The sequence below is a fragment of the Tachysurus vachellii genome, chromosome 8 (genome assembly GCF_030014155.1).
Source record: "Tachysurus vachellii isolate PV-2020 chromosome 8, HZAU_Pvac_v1, whole genome shotgun sequence".
Taxonomy (NCBI): Eukaryota; Metazoa; Chordata; class Actinopteri; order Siluriformes; family Bagridae; genus Tachysurus; species Tachysurus vachellii.
The window spans coordinates 10894228-10911293 of NC_083467.1; the positions used below are offsets into that span (position 1 = coordinate 10894228).

General features: G+C 38.1%; 1 protein-coding gene across 1 annotated transcript in view; it reads right to left on the reverse strand.

The window, feature by feature from the left end:
• The window catches only part of st6gal2a (ST6 beta-galactosamide alpha-2,6-sialyltranferase 2a), a 32296-nt gene extending 17252 nt beyond the window's left edge, over window positions 1-15044 (reverse strand). The window contains exon 1 of the mRNA XM_060876236.1: window positions 14890-15044. The gene's annotated coding sequence lies outside the window, so the exon portion shown is untranslated. The remainder of the gene's footprint in view (window positions 1-14889) is intronic.
• Between the last annotated feature and the right edge of the window lie 2022 nt (window positions 15045-17066).

Sequence of the window (17066 nt, forward strand, 5' to 3'; positions counted from 1 at the left end):
TAAAAACATATTGACCCCATTAAAAAACCTTCAGTTAATATAAATGTCTATACAAAGGCTTTCAGTCATCTACATCTGTTCTGGGTGTCAAATGATAGACAGAACCACAGAAGAAAAAAAGAAAAAGAAAAAACAAACAGTACAACAAACAAAAACAATTTCACAGAACTATTTCAGCATCTTTGTTGCTTGCTCGTGATACGCTGAGTGATCCATCCACTGTTAGGGGGTTAGGGGTAAGGGGTTGTTGTGGTCATGGTTGGTGGGTGGGTGCTAATAGTTACACTTAAGATGTGTTTATGTGGCATGTGGTAGCCTAGTGGTTAAGGTGTTGGGCTACCAATCGGAAGGTTGGAAGTTCGATCCCAGGTCCACCGAGCTGCCACTGTTGGGCCCCTGAGCAAGGCCCTTAACCCTCAACTGCTCAGCTGTATAAAAAAATGAGATAATGCAAGTCGCTCTGGATAAGGGCATCTGCCAAATGCTGTAAATGTAATGTAATGTTCAGGTGAGATGTACTGCAGTACTGCTATAGCTACTGGTAGAACATAAATTGTATTAAAATTACCTAAGTATATTTTAAGTTTAGTGTTAAAATTACAAGAATTATATGACACTAATTCATTTAGAATGACTGTCATTTCATTTTTACCCCATTTGAACCAGTGTGGTCATTGGTGACGCACGATTGGCTGAGACACACGATGAACCACTGCATATTGAAATTTTTGTAATGAAAACATTATTAAAATTAAAACTTTAATGAATGATTTCATCCATAGACCTGCACAGAGAATTTAATTGAACACGCACGCACGCACGCACGCACGCACGCACGCACGCACAAAGTAATTTAAGGCCTGGTATTAGACAAAATAGTCCAATGTCCTAATTTTTTTATTTTTTTTTAAATTTATATTTCGTTTTTTCATTCCACTTAATGATTTAAATTCCTAGCCATAGATGATTGTGGCATCAGATGTTAGACAAACATAATCCCTAAAACTACGCAAATATATACAGCATACATGTTAGTAAACATGTGTCAATATTTGATAGACTGATTTGTGATACTATTGTCAAAAAAAATGATAAATCATCCTGATTAAAGCCATTTGTTAAAAAAAGCCTTTTGCATTATGCACATTAGTGAATATTTAATAAGCCTTGCATGCATATTTAATAAACTGTAATAAAAAAATTTTTTTCCACATTTGCACCAGTTAGGTTTTAAACTATAAATAAAATAAAGTTGACACAATAGCTTTGTATTTGCTTTTACTTGTATTTGCTTTTGTACTATTTGCTTTACAAAGCTTTTACTTTGTATTTGCTTTTAGATGTGTAACATTATCTACACAGGGCTGCAGACAGCATTACACACGGATAAAGCTGTCATGTGAATGAGTACTCTGGTACTCAACCCAAGGCTTTACCTGAAGGAGGTGGTGTAAGGGAATGTGAACGCAACTTGTGCTCGAGTCCACGCTTGTTCTTGAAGTACAGAGACCTAGGTGTGCATTTTATCTGATGATGACATCATTGGTTCCCATAATAGAAAAGGAACAGGGGAATGTTGCGTGACAGAAGAGATAAGATGCCTTAATGCATATAATAACACTAGAACAATTCAATAAGTAAATAAATAAATAAGGTGTTATGTTGTGTTCTCCATGCAAATCTAAACTGAATGCATATGAACCAGCATGCGATAGAATCACACTCAGATTTGGACTACAGCAAATGTGCCCAGTGTGAAAACCAACAGTCTCTCACTTGTACACCGCACGAGCTGGAATAAACAATTCTTCTTAAAAACACAGCTGAACTTTTATCTAAATATCAGATATGGCGATATATGTTCAAGCACATCTCTTAAATATTGAAAACAATTACCTCAAATATATAAGGATAAACAATGTCACCAGTTCAATGCACCAGTCAAACCTCGATAGATAAAAGTGACAGTTGCAATGTGAACAATAAATAAATGACGGCACAGAATTAATCATTTATTAATTTTGCTCAGGTAACAAGAATACTCAATGAAATTTCTATTAAACATGAATAACTTCAGGCATGGCTAGTGTCTATTACACAGATTGTAGACGTTGGGACCTTTGTACCAGCAGAGCAGTGTGTGCTCAACAAGCTGTAACTAGTTCTTTGGAGCTTTATCCAAATTCTAATCGGTAAGGATTAAACAAAGAAACCCGATCATTAAGTGTCTTTCTTGCCGCATGTGTGTCATTGGTGGGAGAGAGTGGCTATGCACAGGTGGTGAAGGATTTTCCATTTCAGTGACTAATAAAATGAAAGCCACAGATGGCAAGGTGGGCAGCGCGAGAGAGAAAAAATTCCCTTAGGGAAAAGGTGTAGGTAGTTCAAAAGGTAAGCTTCATGACAAAAAAGGAAGACAAAAACAATGGATCTGCTTCTTGTAAAGCAAACTCAAATCTATTACAAAAATTACAGCTATTTTCTGAAAGCGAGGATAAACATAATTAGAATGTTGGAGGTTCAGCTTAGCAATAAACCGTGCTGAAAGATCACTATAAAGATCCAAAAGCCTGTAAATAAGCTCAGTAATTCAATTCTATTTAAAATCACATTAATAAGCCCACAAGGTCTAGATTGATTTTTTTTTTCCCGGATCATTCAGTTATAAAACATAAATAAAAATAACACAAATAATTCACATTTAGCAAATCATTGCAAATCAATTCTAACATTTTTTCCCCTCGACCTGTTTTTATTTCCTTTGCCCAGGTTCAAGTAGTCAACTAGAATACATGAACATATCAATCCCAAGCAATACAAAGTGCTCTTGTTTAAATTAAATTAACTTTGATTACTGTATGGTCTTTTACTTTTCCTTTAGCAACAAAATGACCAGAAAGGAACCGAAAAAAAAAATCATCTGTTTTTTTTTTTATTTAATTGTTAAGATTTAAAAATCATACTTTGAAGTTGTGTCCTATTAAAAAGAAACCTGCTTTGTTTTAGCCTTCTTCCAATAGAACTGTGAAATATAATTATATAAATATAATTATTTCTTTCCCTTTTTCTTTTTTTACAAATAGACACTCTCCAGTGATCTGACGGATTTCCTGGTTTACACATTTCATTACGAAAGGGTAGGTTCTCACACACGCACGCACACACACACAGGCACACACGAGCACACACACACGTGTGAAAAAGATGTGACAAGCAGCAGGAGTGCTGCAAGAACAGAAGAGAAAAGAGACTGTGAGAGGCTACTACTCCATTATTTATGTAACTAGAAGAAGAAAGAGGAAGAAGGCTCCACATTTCATTCGTCGAGGCGGTTCCTGATCGTTATGCAAGTCGTTCACACAAAGAACACAACTCTCACACTACGACATGCATACATTACATTACACGATCATCCATACAGATGTACAGCTTTATTTTTAGTGTTAAAACAGAATTGCTAAGTTAAAATAAGGTCTGTACTCTACTCGTCTTCATATCATGTATATTTGTTCTTACATTTTCCATTTTACTTATTTATTTTTAAATAAAAATGCTTTTGCTGTCTTCAAAGTCAATCTTTCGGCTGGCAGCCGATATAGCATCAAGAGAAAAAACAAAAGAGATAAAAGGTGTCCTTTTGGGCAACCTTGAAAATGACCACAGATGGTGCTCTCTATTTCATGACCAGACTGGGAAATAGGGGCATATTCTCGTAAATGGTACACTAACAGAGGTTGTAGAGGGTCGCAAAGACAACTAGCTTCTCCATTACTCTGCTTTAATAACATACAGTACATTTAGAAACCCCCTGAACAACATCACAGCCCTGCATTATTCTTCCTCTTTAAAATGATTTCCTGGCCATTTCCTCTGAGGAATTTCCTCTCCTCTTAGTTTGTGTTATTTCTACCAGAGAGCCACCCTTCTGTAAGTAATGAGGCCATGCAGCCTGTTGAGAGCAGAGAGGGACTCCCCAAGCACGTCAACACACAACAAACCCATTTAACACATAGCAGATGCACAACCTCTTAATCCGCTCGAATAAAATGTTAAATGAAAAAAAACCGCTGCATAGAATGTATGCCAGAGTCAGAGACAGTAAGCAGAAGAGACTAAGATCAGGCCGGAGGGAAAGCAAAGCTGCAGCGGAGCCGTTTTAAGTAGCCTAGTGAAAAAGGTGTCTCTGAGGAACTTCCCAGTGCGTTAGAGAGAGGGGGAAGAAAAGAGGACGTGAAAATAAAACTAGTGGGATGAAGTGGCGGTGACTGTTTGGAGGGTGGGAGAGCAGGAGCTTGTGAAAGTTATCAGCTCCAAGGCTGAATTCACACCTCCATTAGCAACGAGCCCATTTCAGCACATCCATTATTCATCCCTTTTGGTCTGATTTCTCTCCAACAGTAAATGGAATAATTTATGGAGGTAAACACTGGCAGAATGTGAAAACTCCAGCCCAAAAAACAGATCAATTTCTAATGCTTACGCACGCATCAGACGGCCACGATTTAAGCCATAACAAATGTTTAAGAGGCTGAATAATTTGACAAGATAGCGATTGGCTTATGAGGACATAAGCACGTACTGGTTTTTCGTTTTGATGCGGAATAAAAGGTGGTGAAGCTTATATATGATGCGCACATCATATCAGTCCTACCAGTCCGCTGAGATTGAAAACAATGGCCGTAAACATCCTGTGAGCTTTTATGAGGCAATTAGACAGAACTCTCCAAAGGTAGCGCGAGATAGACAATATAATTATATGATTATTATACCTGGGTTTGCCTCTTAAAATGAGCCCCAGGCAAAATATAATAGATCCCAAGAAAATGATCCAGCTCCATATCAGAGTACTTAACTAAACACTACAGGCTAAAAGTAGACTTTTTACTGGTTGTGTAGAAGGGTTTGGTTTGGTTTCAATTTCATAATTGCCCACAGCCTTCACATGAAGATTCCTTTTATTTTTGAATACATTTATACACACACTTGCAAATGCTAAGGCATAAAAAATGCCCTAAAATGTTAATAAGCCATGAATGGAATTCAATCTTTAGGAGAATAGAAATTTTCTTTTAAGGCAAGGGTGGACACTTATCCAAAAGGTCTGGTGAGTGTGACTATTTTTTATTAATTTTTAAGGTAAAGCAGAATGTAGAATACTAAACATAAAGATTTTGTTGTATATTAAAATTACAGTCATATTCAAACAGTGAAATAAGGTGCATGCGCTTATCTGTCTGTTCTTTCCTCCAATTGAAGTGCTGCATGACAAATAAAAGCATGACAGCTAAACTGATGTTATCTTCTATCCGGAGTATGAAATATACATGAACCTCTGCAGCAAGCCCTCATAAATGAGGTTTAATGCCAAGCTAAATTTTTATGTCAATGCTGCGAGATGTTTCAGTCGATTAGTGAAGCAGCTTTATGTGGAAGGCATGGAAATAAGCAGAAAAGCTCACAAGAGAGAGAAAAGGAAGGAACTTATAGCATTCCAGTGAACGCTGGAAGGAAACAAAATTACTGTGTGTTCGATAAGATAAAGCCGGGCTAATGGAACAGACAAGTCTTGTGTAGAGATTTGATAGAAAACGCAGTTACAGTCTATAAAACATTCTCTCATAACAACCAACCAAACCTGTGGTTGCATACAACTGAAAATGCCTAATCGTGTGGTTGCAATTATTGAATACGTTGCAGCATTTGCCTTGCCCTGTTCAGCTGACACCATAACGCTAGAGAAAAGTACACACATACATCGACTAAATATAAAAAACACACATCCCAAGATAACCTGACACTCAGTAACAAATGTCTCATGAAGCTGTGCTCAGTGCTTTTCCCTCCAACGTTTGTCTCTTCTGCAGAAGTGCTAATCGTTTTGATTGTCTGAGCTGAAATGTGCACAACTGTAATTAACATGTGGCAATTCATCAAGCTTTCCGATCCGCTTTCAATGAAGTTCAACAATTTTGCGACAGTGCATGTAGTAAACCTGCTGAATAGATGGAAGATGATGACGATGATGATACACAGGCAAGACAAATAATAAAAGGGTTGAGAAAAATGAAGCAAAGGTTCAGAGCTAAATACTTCCCTTCGTATGAGTGCTCATTCAAGTAAATGACACTAAACAAAAGGAGTAACGCAGATCAGGGATATGGGAGAAATGCGTCATAGAGACAACGGCACTCGCATTTAAATTCCTGCCATATTGCCCTCTTCAGAAACAGCAGAACATGAAAAGAAAGCACACTTAATTACAGAAAGTGTCATTTAATGGAATGTGAGTCATATTGAGGCTTCATTTAGAAGAATAAAATAAAAGTAAAACTGGTTAAGGCCTGAGGTTTTGATGTACTGTTGCAAATAAAGACTCAGGATCTGAAATGTGCCTTGCGTGCTTGCATTTCTCCTCAAAACCATGCTTTGGGTTTCATAAACCGCCAGTGCACTTTAGACCCTCAGAAAGATTAAAGGAATAGTAATAATTTCAAGAGCAGTAGTTTCTTACATTAGACCTCATTCAATCTTAAAGTAAAACATTATAGCTGAATATATGCTAATCACTTATACAGCTGTTTTTGTTACTCTAAACTAGTTCACCTTATTTCAAACTAATACTACACTCAAGCTGGTGTTACAGCATGGACTTTATAGTTGTAGACAAATATCACACATTATTCAGTCTCTCCAAATGAACACAAAATCGAGCCTTTTTGCAGATATTTGGAAGAGAAATGAGCCAAGTTTTGAGCCAAGAAGCATCATGTAACATCTTTACAACACACATTCAGCTGTCTTCACTGGTAAAAAAAAAAACAACAACAACATAACACACAAAAATAAAAACAAGTTGTATCACAAATTTTGAAACTAACTGCGGAAAAATCAAGCATTTTTGGTTACAAAAAAAAACAAAAAAAAAAACAAGTAAAATCCCTTGAGTCTGATCACAACACGACATGCTCAAGGGCAGCTAGGACAAAGCTCTACACAAAGTTAGAAGCATTTTGAAATTTTTCATTTTTTTATTTTTTATTTTTTAATGAACATGCGAATGTGTAAATACAGTTACATGCTCATTTAAAGGCAACCCAAAGGAGAACGTCATAAAGTTACCCAAATACGGTAGAGGCAATGAAAAAAACAAACATGCTAACTGACAAGAAGAATATCTTAATTACCTCAAAAATGTTTCTTGTTGTGATATGTGGCTCTGCTCTCTGCATGAGCACACAGGTTGGTGATGTAGGAAGAACATTTCATTTGACTTCAGTGACTTCAGTCACAACTGTCCATCGTTATAGGAGCTTCATAATATAACCATATATGGAGTTTATGTGATCACAGTCAGCTATGGACTTCAGCCAAAATTTTAATTGGATCAACTCATACTGTGTGACAAGCAATAAACTTAAGAGCAATGTCACATTGCAATTGCACATTGTTATTGCACATTATCTTAAACTGGCTTTAGTCACTGAACATAAAGTTAATGAATAAGTAAATTATGGCTTGTAGTCAGAACACTGAAAATTCACACTGCCTTGCAGAAACACAGGCTCTGCCTTGGTGTAGCACAGAAATAAAAAGCGTCAAGAGAAATGTCTGTATTCATCGATTTGCTTAATGCCTATTTGATAACAGTCTAGCTTACAAGTCAAAATACGCTAAATCTGTGGCTAGCCTCGCACAACAGGAACAAACATTCTGGAAGTTCCCAAATAATTATCAGAACCTCCACACAACACTTCATTGTGTGTGTCATGAGTACGTGCTCAAGCAGAAACACTCGCTCATGTGGAATGATCTGAAAATACCAAGGTGACTTAGTAGATAGCAAGTCTGCCACCCACCACCACCCTGAATGCCTGGTGTTTGAATGTTCTTCCTGTGCCTCAGAGGATCAAAGACATGAGTTGTGGACTGATGGCCATCGCTAAATTGTCTATTGTGTGTGAAAGCGTGTGTGCTTTGATATGGCTTGGCACCCTGTTCAAGGTGTCCTCCACCTTGTGCCTCATGTCTTATGGGATAGACTCCAGGTTCCTCATGACCCTGTGTAGGATAAGCACAACAGAAGTCTACGCATGGATTTGGATACAGTGTTATTATCATAAATACTCTCATCATCTAGCCTGAAAATGGCTAGTCAGATCCAACTGAAATTATAGCACCTGCATCTGTTCTATTAAGGGTCAAGTAAGAGATTTGATCATGTTCAACCTGAAGACAGCTACATTCTAAATGGTAGTTAATGTTTGACAATTACAGTCTGTTTTCTACATTTCCAACAGTTTACAGGTTTAGCTCATTTTGGATTAGTAAGCACACCTAGAATTTCTGGGAAGAAAATATATATTAACAGCTCATCCAAGGAATAAGGAAACACAACCAGGAACTAGCAAACACAGTGGATTTACTTTTCTAATGTGTCATCATGGCAAAAGAATGATTCTTAGGCCCTTATCACTTACACGATCACACACCTACACCCTCTGCACTCAAGTCGGTTTTTATTTGAACTGTTTTCGTTGAGTACCTGAGAACAGAGTGAAATCTTGTCCCAAATGCTCATACGAACAGGCACTAACTGCACACACACACGGTGTTACACATTAATCGATACACACACTTAGCCTTTGTTGAACAAAGCACACTATATACGCCAACTACACCAGTGTCAAGGTGAAAATGAGGGCTTATTATAGCAGCCTCCTGGCTGGAACACACACAGTCGAGCAATGGCTGTAAGCTCTACTGCCCAGCACTGCAGCGCTGAGAGCCAGGCCTATAATTACACACACAGACATGCTGCGTTTAGATCCCTTCAAGCCCAGAGTGGGAACTGTGTCCCAACCCAGAGTGAGCTATCTCACCTCGCTAATCCCAGCTCACTCTCCCACTCTAGAGCCAGGAGCCAAGTGTGTGCCACACACACACACACACACGAACACAAACCAAATTTGATCAAGCAGTTCTGATTGCACATGTACAGGTGAAAAGCTCTGTATCAACCACTTCCTGCTGATAGAGAAAGTGAGATATAAAAATAGGTTTTATTGACAGTACTTGCAGGTTTTTATTTTTAATTGCATAGCTTTTATTATATTATACTTAATTTATTTACAGCTTTATTAATCTTATCATATGGGTGATGGTAGGGAGATCATGGTGGCTCACACCACCAGGGCTGGAGGTTCAAGTTCCTTGAACCTACGGGTGTCGATGCATGTGTTCTCTGTGCTTCGGGTGCCTCCTCAACCAGTCCACAGACATGCGTTTTAGACTCGTCTCTAAATTGTCTGTTGTGTGTGTGTGTGTGTGTGTGTGTGTAAAATAGAGCTACCTAATAGAGGGTAAGGAAAAAACTATATAAAGCATATAAAAAACATCACTCACACAAATGACTGTTCTACAGTATAATTCTCTAACAGACTAACAGCAAACATTTTTTAAAAAAAGTATTTTTCCTGAATTTCATGTGATTTGACTCTGTTTCTTTCCTGTTTTACTGGTCACGGGTAACTAAAACGTGCAGCCAGATTCTGCAGCCTTGATTTACAAAAAGATTATTTTATATATATATATATATATATAAACCTTGCAGTTGCTGGATTAAACTTCTGATTTAAAAAGACTGGAATAACTTCTGTTAAATTGATAATAATCATATTAGGTACTCTAGTTACCATAATAACAGTAAGCACACTAGGCTATTAAGCATGTGTGGAAGTTATTATCATTTGGCGGTGCCCAAAAATCTCATGCCTCAGAGGTCATGTGTGGTGGTGGGGTGAGGATTTGGAGTAGTTTTTCAGCAACAGGACCTGTGTAACTTGTAATCACGGAAACAATGATAAACACTTTATACCAGAATATTCTTCAGATGTGATAATGATCAAATGTGAGATCATATAAGCAGCAGCTTAAGCTGAGCTGAAATTGGGTCATGCAACAGGACAAGAATCCCAAACACACCAGCAAATCAACACCTGAATAACCAAAGAAGAAAAAAAAGTAAGGTGTTGGAATGTCCAAGTCAAGCTTCCAACCCCAATGAGATGCAGGATCTAAAGAGAGCTGTGCATAAACAAATGCCATCACACAACAATGAACTGAATCATGAAAAGGTCAAAATGTCTCCAAAACAATGAGAGACTCAAACTCCTAGAGGAAACATTTACTTCAACTTATTGCTGCCGATGGTGGTTCTACATGTTACTGAATTACACCATGTAATAATTTTTTCCATTTGGTTTTCGAAATGGTGTTTTACTTTCTGGGACAAAATTAAATACTTTGAAACTGAATTGTGTAGTATTTGTTTTTGTTGTTGCCACCTGAGGTTATCTGTTGGTGTAAAAAAAAAAAAAAAAAAAAAGAGGTGGTGAGGATGGCACAACTATTATTTAGGCTTTGATTAATAAAACACAAAAAAAGGGAGGTGTGCTCTCTTTTTCCCATGACTGTAGTCAGACTCACTGCAGAGTTCAGCATCCTGCCTCATCTATATTGCCTCTTACCGGAGTTACCCGAGCTTCTTAGACTTATCAAAGCTAAATCTAGAGCCTTAATAATAATCAGGTTTTCATAATATTACTGACAACATGCATGCTGTTCTCGTACAAAGACACAATTTTTTTCCATGTTATCCTTCCTTTGCAACCTCATTTTTTTAACCATATGACAAAAGGTTCCTTATCAGATTTCACGAAAGTACCTTTTTTCCCCATCAAAGATATCTAAAGCAGAAGATTTGTAGAATAAATTTAGCTCAATTTTTTTTATAAAGTTCCTCACTGTCAAACCGAATCCTGCATGACGGGCTGTGATAAACCTTTTAAAGAGTCCGGTCAGCAAGTTTTGTTTAATACCATTGTTGTGTTTTTGTGAAATAGGCTTCAGACCTACCATGGCCTGATTCGTAGCAGTAAATCAATTGATAGATGAATGAACTACAAATAAATAACATTCTTGAGAAACTTGAGCAGAGCTGCCATTCAGAATATACACCACATCAGAGTCAGTTATCAGGAAAAAAGCAACAGAAAAGTTAAAAAAAAAAAAAAAAAAGCAGACTTCCTGCTGGAAGATGCATGAAGAAATCAACATTTAGAGAAGACGTTTTGTTCAGAAATCTGAACTGTAGTGTGTCTTGGCATTACACCCAGGGCAAATGCTTACAAGTTTGTAGTAAGACTCCATTACCCTTCCTTTGTGCGTCTCTAATTGAAGTGCTTTCAGTCTGTGTAAAGTCAGAGAGCCGTGGCTTTCAGCAGGCACGGCTAAGTTTACCGCGGTGGTACGCAGCTCATAGCGGCTGCTCTGTAGTCATCGTCTCAAATTTCTGTGTCTCAGTCAGAGAGCCCTGTGCTGCATGCCAGACACTCTCCTAATGCCTTACAGCCCATTAGACAGAGAAAGAAAATCGAACAAAAAGAGAGAAGTCAGCATCACACAGAGACTGTGTGAGGTGTCAAGCTTTGAGTTTGATGACAGAACAGACTGCAGTTCTGCTCGTATCCAACAAACACAGGGACGCCTGGAACTCTTCAGCAGAGATCGTCATTTTACTGATTTCTGTAGCAGTGCGCTGTTTCATAGGCTGCTATTTGGTACGAAGATTGGTTACACAACAGAGGACATTAAATACAATAGAACTTTCAGCCATCTCTGGTAGAAAAATGTTGCTACAAGCTACAGACAGAAGATATTTATCATGTAAATTAGTGAAATTGTCAGTCACACAAAATCTTTTCAACAAGGGCTTGTGTTTTAGCCCCAATTAACCAACAGCAGTATTCATTGCTAAGAGCTTTAAACCAACGATGAGGTCCAAAACTTCCGCATAGTATATGTATACAAGTATACAAGAATATAGTATATGTATACAAGTATACAAGAATATAGTCTATACATGTATAGACTATATTCACTTGTATAAAAAAGAAAGTAAGTAAATATACAAAAGAGTACATCAGTAGGTTCAAGGTTAGCTGACTATAAAAATCTCAAGTCAACCATCTTTTAACCAAATGATTTTCTGTTGAATGGAGTATACAGCTAAGAATGGTGTGTTTTTCACACCATGTACAATGGCACTCGTCAGAGCTGCATGTCCATGACCCATTCACAGCTATGAAAACAATAGACATTATCCACTGTTATAGAAGCCTGGGAAGGCTTTCTACTATGTTTTGGAGCATAGCTATAGGGATTTGTGCACATTCAGTCACAAGAGCATTAGTGAGATCAGGGACTGGTGCCGGATGAGGATGCCTAGTCTGCAGTCTCTCCCAAAGGTGTTCAGTGGGGTTGAGGTCATGGCTCTATGCAGGCCACTCAAGTTCTTCCACATCGATCTTTTCAAAAATGTTTTCATAGACTCCACATTGCCCACAGAAGTAACACCAGGATAAAACAGGTTTGAGCCCTTTAAATTTCAGTGAAGGAAAGTCTAAACACTACAACATACAAAGATGTACTAGACAACTGTGTGCTATCAACTTTGCGAACCAAAGATGTGTGCGTCACTTATTTTGTGTTGCCACAAACAGCACAGTGATGACTTCGGCTTTAAAAAAAATTCAACAGTTAAACTACCGTTAAGTCCAGATGGTATCTGCTAAATGTTCTAATCTCTAAAGAACCATGAGAGGTCATGCTTATGGATTTCATCACACCAGACATATTCATATCCCATGTATTCTGAAACAAAGCACTGTTCAGCATTTTAAATACTACTTGGTTTGCCCTGTTGTATAATCATCTTTCTACTGCAATGCCCTGATGAATCCTAGCTTCTAATTTGAGTTCTTTTACATGTGGAAAGCAGTAGCTAAAATAATGCAGACAGTATAGTTCTACTGATCAGTATCAGCATCTGAGCTGAGAGTCACCTGAAATGGAAAACAGCTCATCACTGATGATCTTCTCACAAACAACTTTATTGCCGTATTACCGTTTCCATGGCAGTAAAACTTTGGGGCTTGATTTTATTTTATTTTGATACGCGATATCTTGATTTGTCTTTTCTAGTAGAGAGAGATGTTAACAATTCCAAATTGACATCAAAATAAGTAAAAAAAAAAAAAACATAAAATATTAAAACTTAATATCTTATCACTATTATATCGTATGAAAAATATACAGTTTATATAGTCATTGTGTTTTACAGAAAAGATTATAGAAGGCCATAATAAAAGATGGACCGGTTGATGAGGGAACATTATCGGATTTCCATGACCTAGGAATCGGCAGGGACAGACCCCGTGAAAATTCACCTCAGCTCCCAGCACAAACATGCTTGTGGCAATAATTAGAGCAGAGTAAACAGCAGAACAGGACAAATAACCCAGCATTTGTCTAAAAATGACTGCTGTTCCTCCCTCCACTGCACATTCTCCCAGGAGAAAACTAAACATCAAAAGCAAACATGGTGAAAGCTCTTTCCTCCTCAAACTTCCACAAATTCTTTACCTTGTAAACTTGTCTGGACGTGTCTACAATATATAAAAATCTATAAGCTCCTGTCTGCTTAAAACCATGTGCAGAAACCCAAGAGTATAGCCATATGTTTTAGAAAATAAACATCAATTTGTTCAGACAAAATTTATTTGCCCGACATCTACAAACGTTTGCTTCATTGGGGTAAACAAGTGAACTTGTTTGAGTGTTTAAGACATGAAAATGAATACAAAAGAATCAACAACAAATAAACATCTACATTTCAGACAAAATAATAAAGTAAAATATTAATACTTAATCAGGGGTCACGTCAAGGTTAATTGTGACCGATCAGTGGGGTTGTGTGGCATCCTAGTGTTTAAGGTGTTGGCTACAAATTGGAAGGTTGCGAGTTCGAATCCCAGGTCCACCAAGCTGCCACTGTCGGGCCCCTGAGCAAGGCCCTTAACCCTCAATTGCTCAGTAATATAAACATGAGATAATGTAAGTCGCTATGGATAACAGCATCTGCCTAATGCTGGAAATGACTAATGACAAGTAAATATAGTAAATGCTAAATTTAGTCAGACCAAACAGGCGCAATTAACTGTCCTACAGTGTGGCTTATAGTGTGGCTTAAAGTTTATATTTATGAAAGAAATGTTCATGGGAATAAGTAGGTACTTAAGAAAGCTAGTAATCAATGTGCTACACAGCAGGTTTATTATGGTTCAACTCTGAGACTGGAGCAGCATGTAAGCTCATGTCCTCAGGTGTAATGACATTTAGTTAATAACACAAGCTGCTTGGATCCATGGCTTCCTGTTTGTAGAAAATGCACACAAAAAATGAATAACGTGTATCGACATATTGACTTTCAAAACAGCTGTGTGTCGTGTATCTTGGACAGAATGTTAAATCCTGGCTACATTTCTGATTTTTGCAACAACGCCCACTTTGAGTCTCCAGAGTAACTGTAGTCTCTGTGTGCTCATGTAAGAATCAGTCACAATCCACTGATATGTAAAGAAAAAGAAGGCAATAACGTGTATGATAAAAGTTGCATTGATCACAAAACAACCCCCAAAACATACAGCATTACTGATCAAGCTTTAACACACCGAGTATAACAGAAGCACGGGCTGCTTTGTATGTTTTGGCACCGGATTAAAGCCACGATGCTCTACTTGTTTCAGACAATAGACGTAATACAGAAGCAATACAGTTAGTTAGTTGTTGTAATGCAAGTTCCCTAATAATTAACTATGACATGAAGCATGGTGCTGTGCTGCTGTGCGCGCGCGACAGCTTGCAGATCCATTCTTCCTCCTCATCCTCCTCCTCTTCCTCTCCACAATGCCTTTGTAATTTGCGAGCACAAAGCGGTGGTCGGTCGGTCGGCCTTGAACAAAGTACCATCGCCATGGACGCGTCTCTTACCTGTGAAATCAGCCCGCATTCATTGTTCTCTAAAGGTTTGGGCAGCTTTCCTCCACGTCCACGCTCTGTTACTGCGTGCTAGTGCTGCTACAGTGAGCGAGAAGCATGCTGAGATGCTCCGGAGACGTGTGTGTGCGTGTGTATGTGTGCGTGTGTGTTTTCCAGCCTTTTTCGTGCTGTTATCCAGCTGTGGGGGAGGAGACGCTGCAGCTGCTCTTCTTCTTTCCGCCGGCAGAGCGCGCGATCCTGCGCCGCACCAGAAGGGTTGCCAGAATTAAACAATTCACACTAGATTAACGAGGACACATTTATTCACTCATTCCTTCATAAACAGTCTTGATCATTGGTGGATTCGGATTGAGTACTCTGAGAACCGGATGTGAGACACGATTTAGGAAAGTGGGAGGAAACCATTCGGTGTATTTCTGGCATTTGGCTGACGCCTTTATCCAGAGAGACTTACATTCATCTTACTTATACAACAGAGCACTTGGGCCTTGCTCAAGGGCCCATCGGTGGAAGCTTATTGGTCCTGGGATTCGAACTAACAACCTTCAGTTCAGTAGTCCAATTCTAAGCACATAGGAACCACACAGGAAATCTCCCAGCTTGTCACCCCAGGGAGAAATTGGCTGGTGGGCATGCACTTAGTTATATATAGTGTAAGCGTGTGTATGGTGAATTGCACATCTAGGTCAAGAAAGGAATATACCATGACAGGGATTTCTATTACAGGAAACACAGACAATGTTTATCTGGGAAAATAATCTGTGACATTGTGGTGTGATGCAGTTAGCAACCCGAATTTTGCCTATAATCCTATAACAGTACATCCCAAAGTGCTCAGTTCCACTTATGCTGCAGAAATTTGCCAAACATTATCATTTTTATTATTAATAATCTACACATTTTTTATAATTGTGTATATAAACAGTTAGTTAGTTTCATTCATTCATTCATTCATCTTCTACCGCTTATCCGAACTACTCGGGTCACGGGGAGCCTGTGCCTATCTCAGGCGTCACTGGGCACCAAGGCAGGATACACCCTGGACGGAGCGCCAACCCATCGCAGGGCACACACACTCTCTCATTCACTCACACAATCACACACTACGGACAATTTTTCCAGAGATGCCAATCAACCTACCATGCATGTCTTTGGACTGGGGGAGGAAACCGGAGTACCCGGAGGAAACCCCCGAGGCACGGGGAGAACATGCAAACTCCACACACACAAGGTGGAGGCGGGAATCGAACCCCGACCCTGGAGGTGTGAGGCGAACGTGCTAACCACTAAGCCACTGTGCCCCCCCTAGTTAGTTTCAAATATATTTTATTTGTTTATTTATATATAATAGATTTATATATCTATGGCTTAAAAACCCTGAAAATATATCATTTTTATCAAATATGTACAGCACCCTTCAGAAAAAGTTTATAATAAATGATTATTGTGTATGAAATAAACATTACACACAATATTGCAATATTTCCTATCAAATAGCAACAATCTTTTCTAAGAAAATATGAAGTATATAAATGAAGTTGCATACACACATTTCGTTGCCAAATATTACTTATGTAGTACTTATTAGAAAAAAAAAAATCATACAAAAGAAACTTGGTTTCTGACCTTAACAGATCTAATTAAAAGACCTTGCATAAGTAGAGCCATAATACTATATTAAAGATTAATATGATAAGGGTTTAGGATTATTAGTTTTACTTTTCCATATAAAAAATTATATAGAGAAAAAACTATTATCTGCAAAACGCAAAAAACTACCTTTCCCCTTTCACAGCTCATAAAAAAAAAAAAAAAAAAAAAAAATGCTTATCTCAGGTTTCTGATGTGTATACAGGTATCTGTGCTGCAGATCTGCAGCTAGTCAAGTCAAGTCACAAGTCAAGAAGCATTTATTGTCATTTGAACCATATAGAGCTGACGAAGTACATAGTGAAATGAAACAACATTCCTCCAGGGCATTGGTGCTAATTAAAAACAACACAGAAATAAGGCTGAAAATGTAAGTTATCCTAGCTATGCTTATTCAAAGACTTTTCATAAAGTGGTGAATCTTCTGATGATGAAAATCACTACAGTACTTATCATATTCTCTTCAGTAATATATATATTATGTTGGCAAAAGTTTTGGAACACCACCCAATTGACTG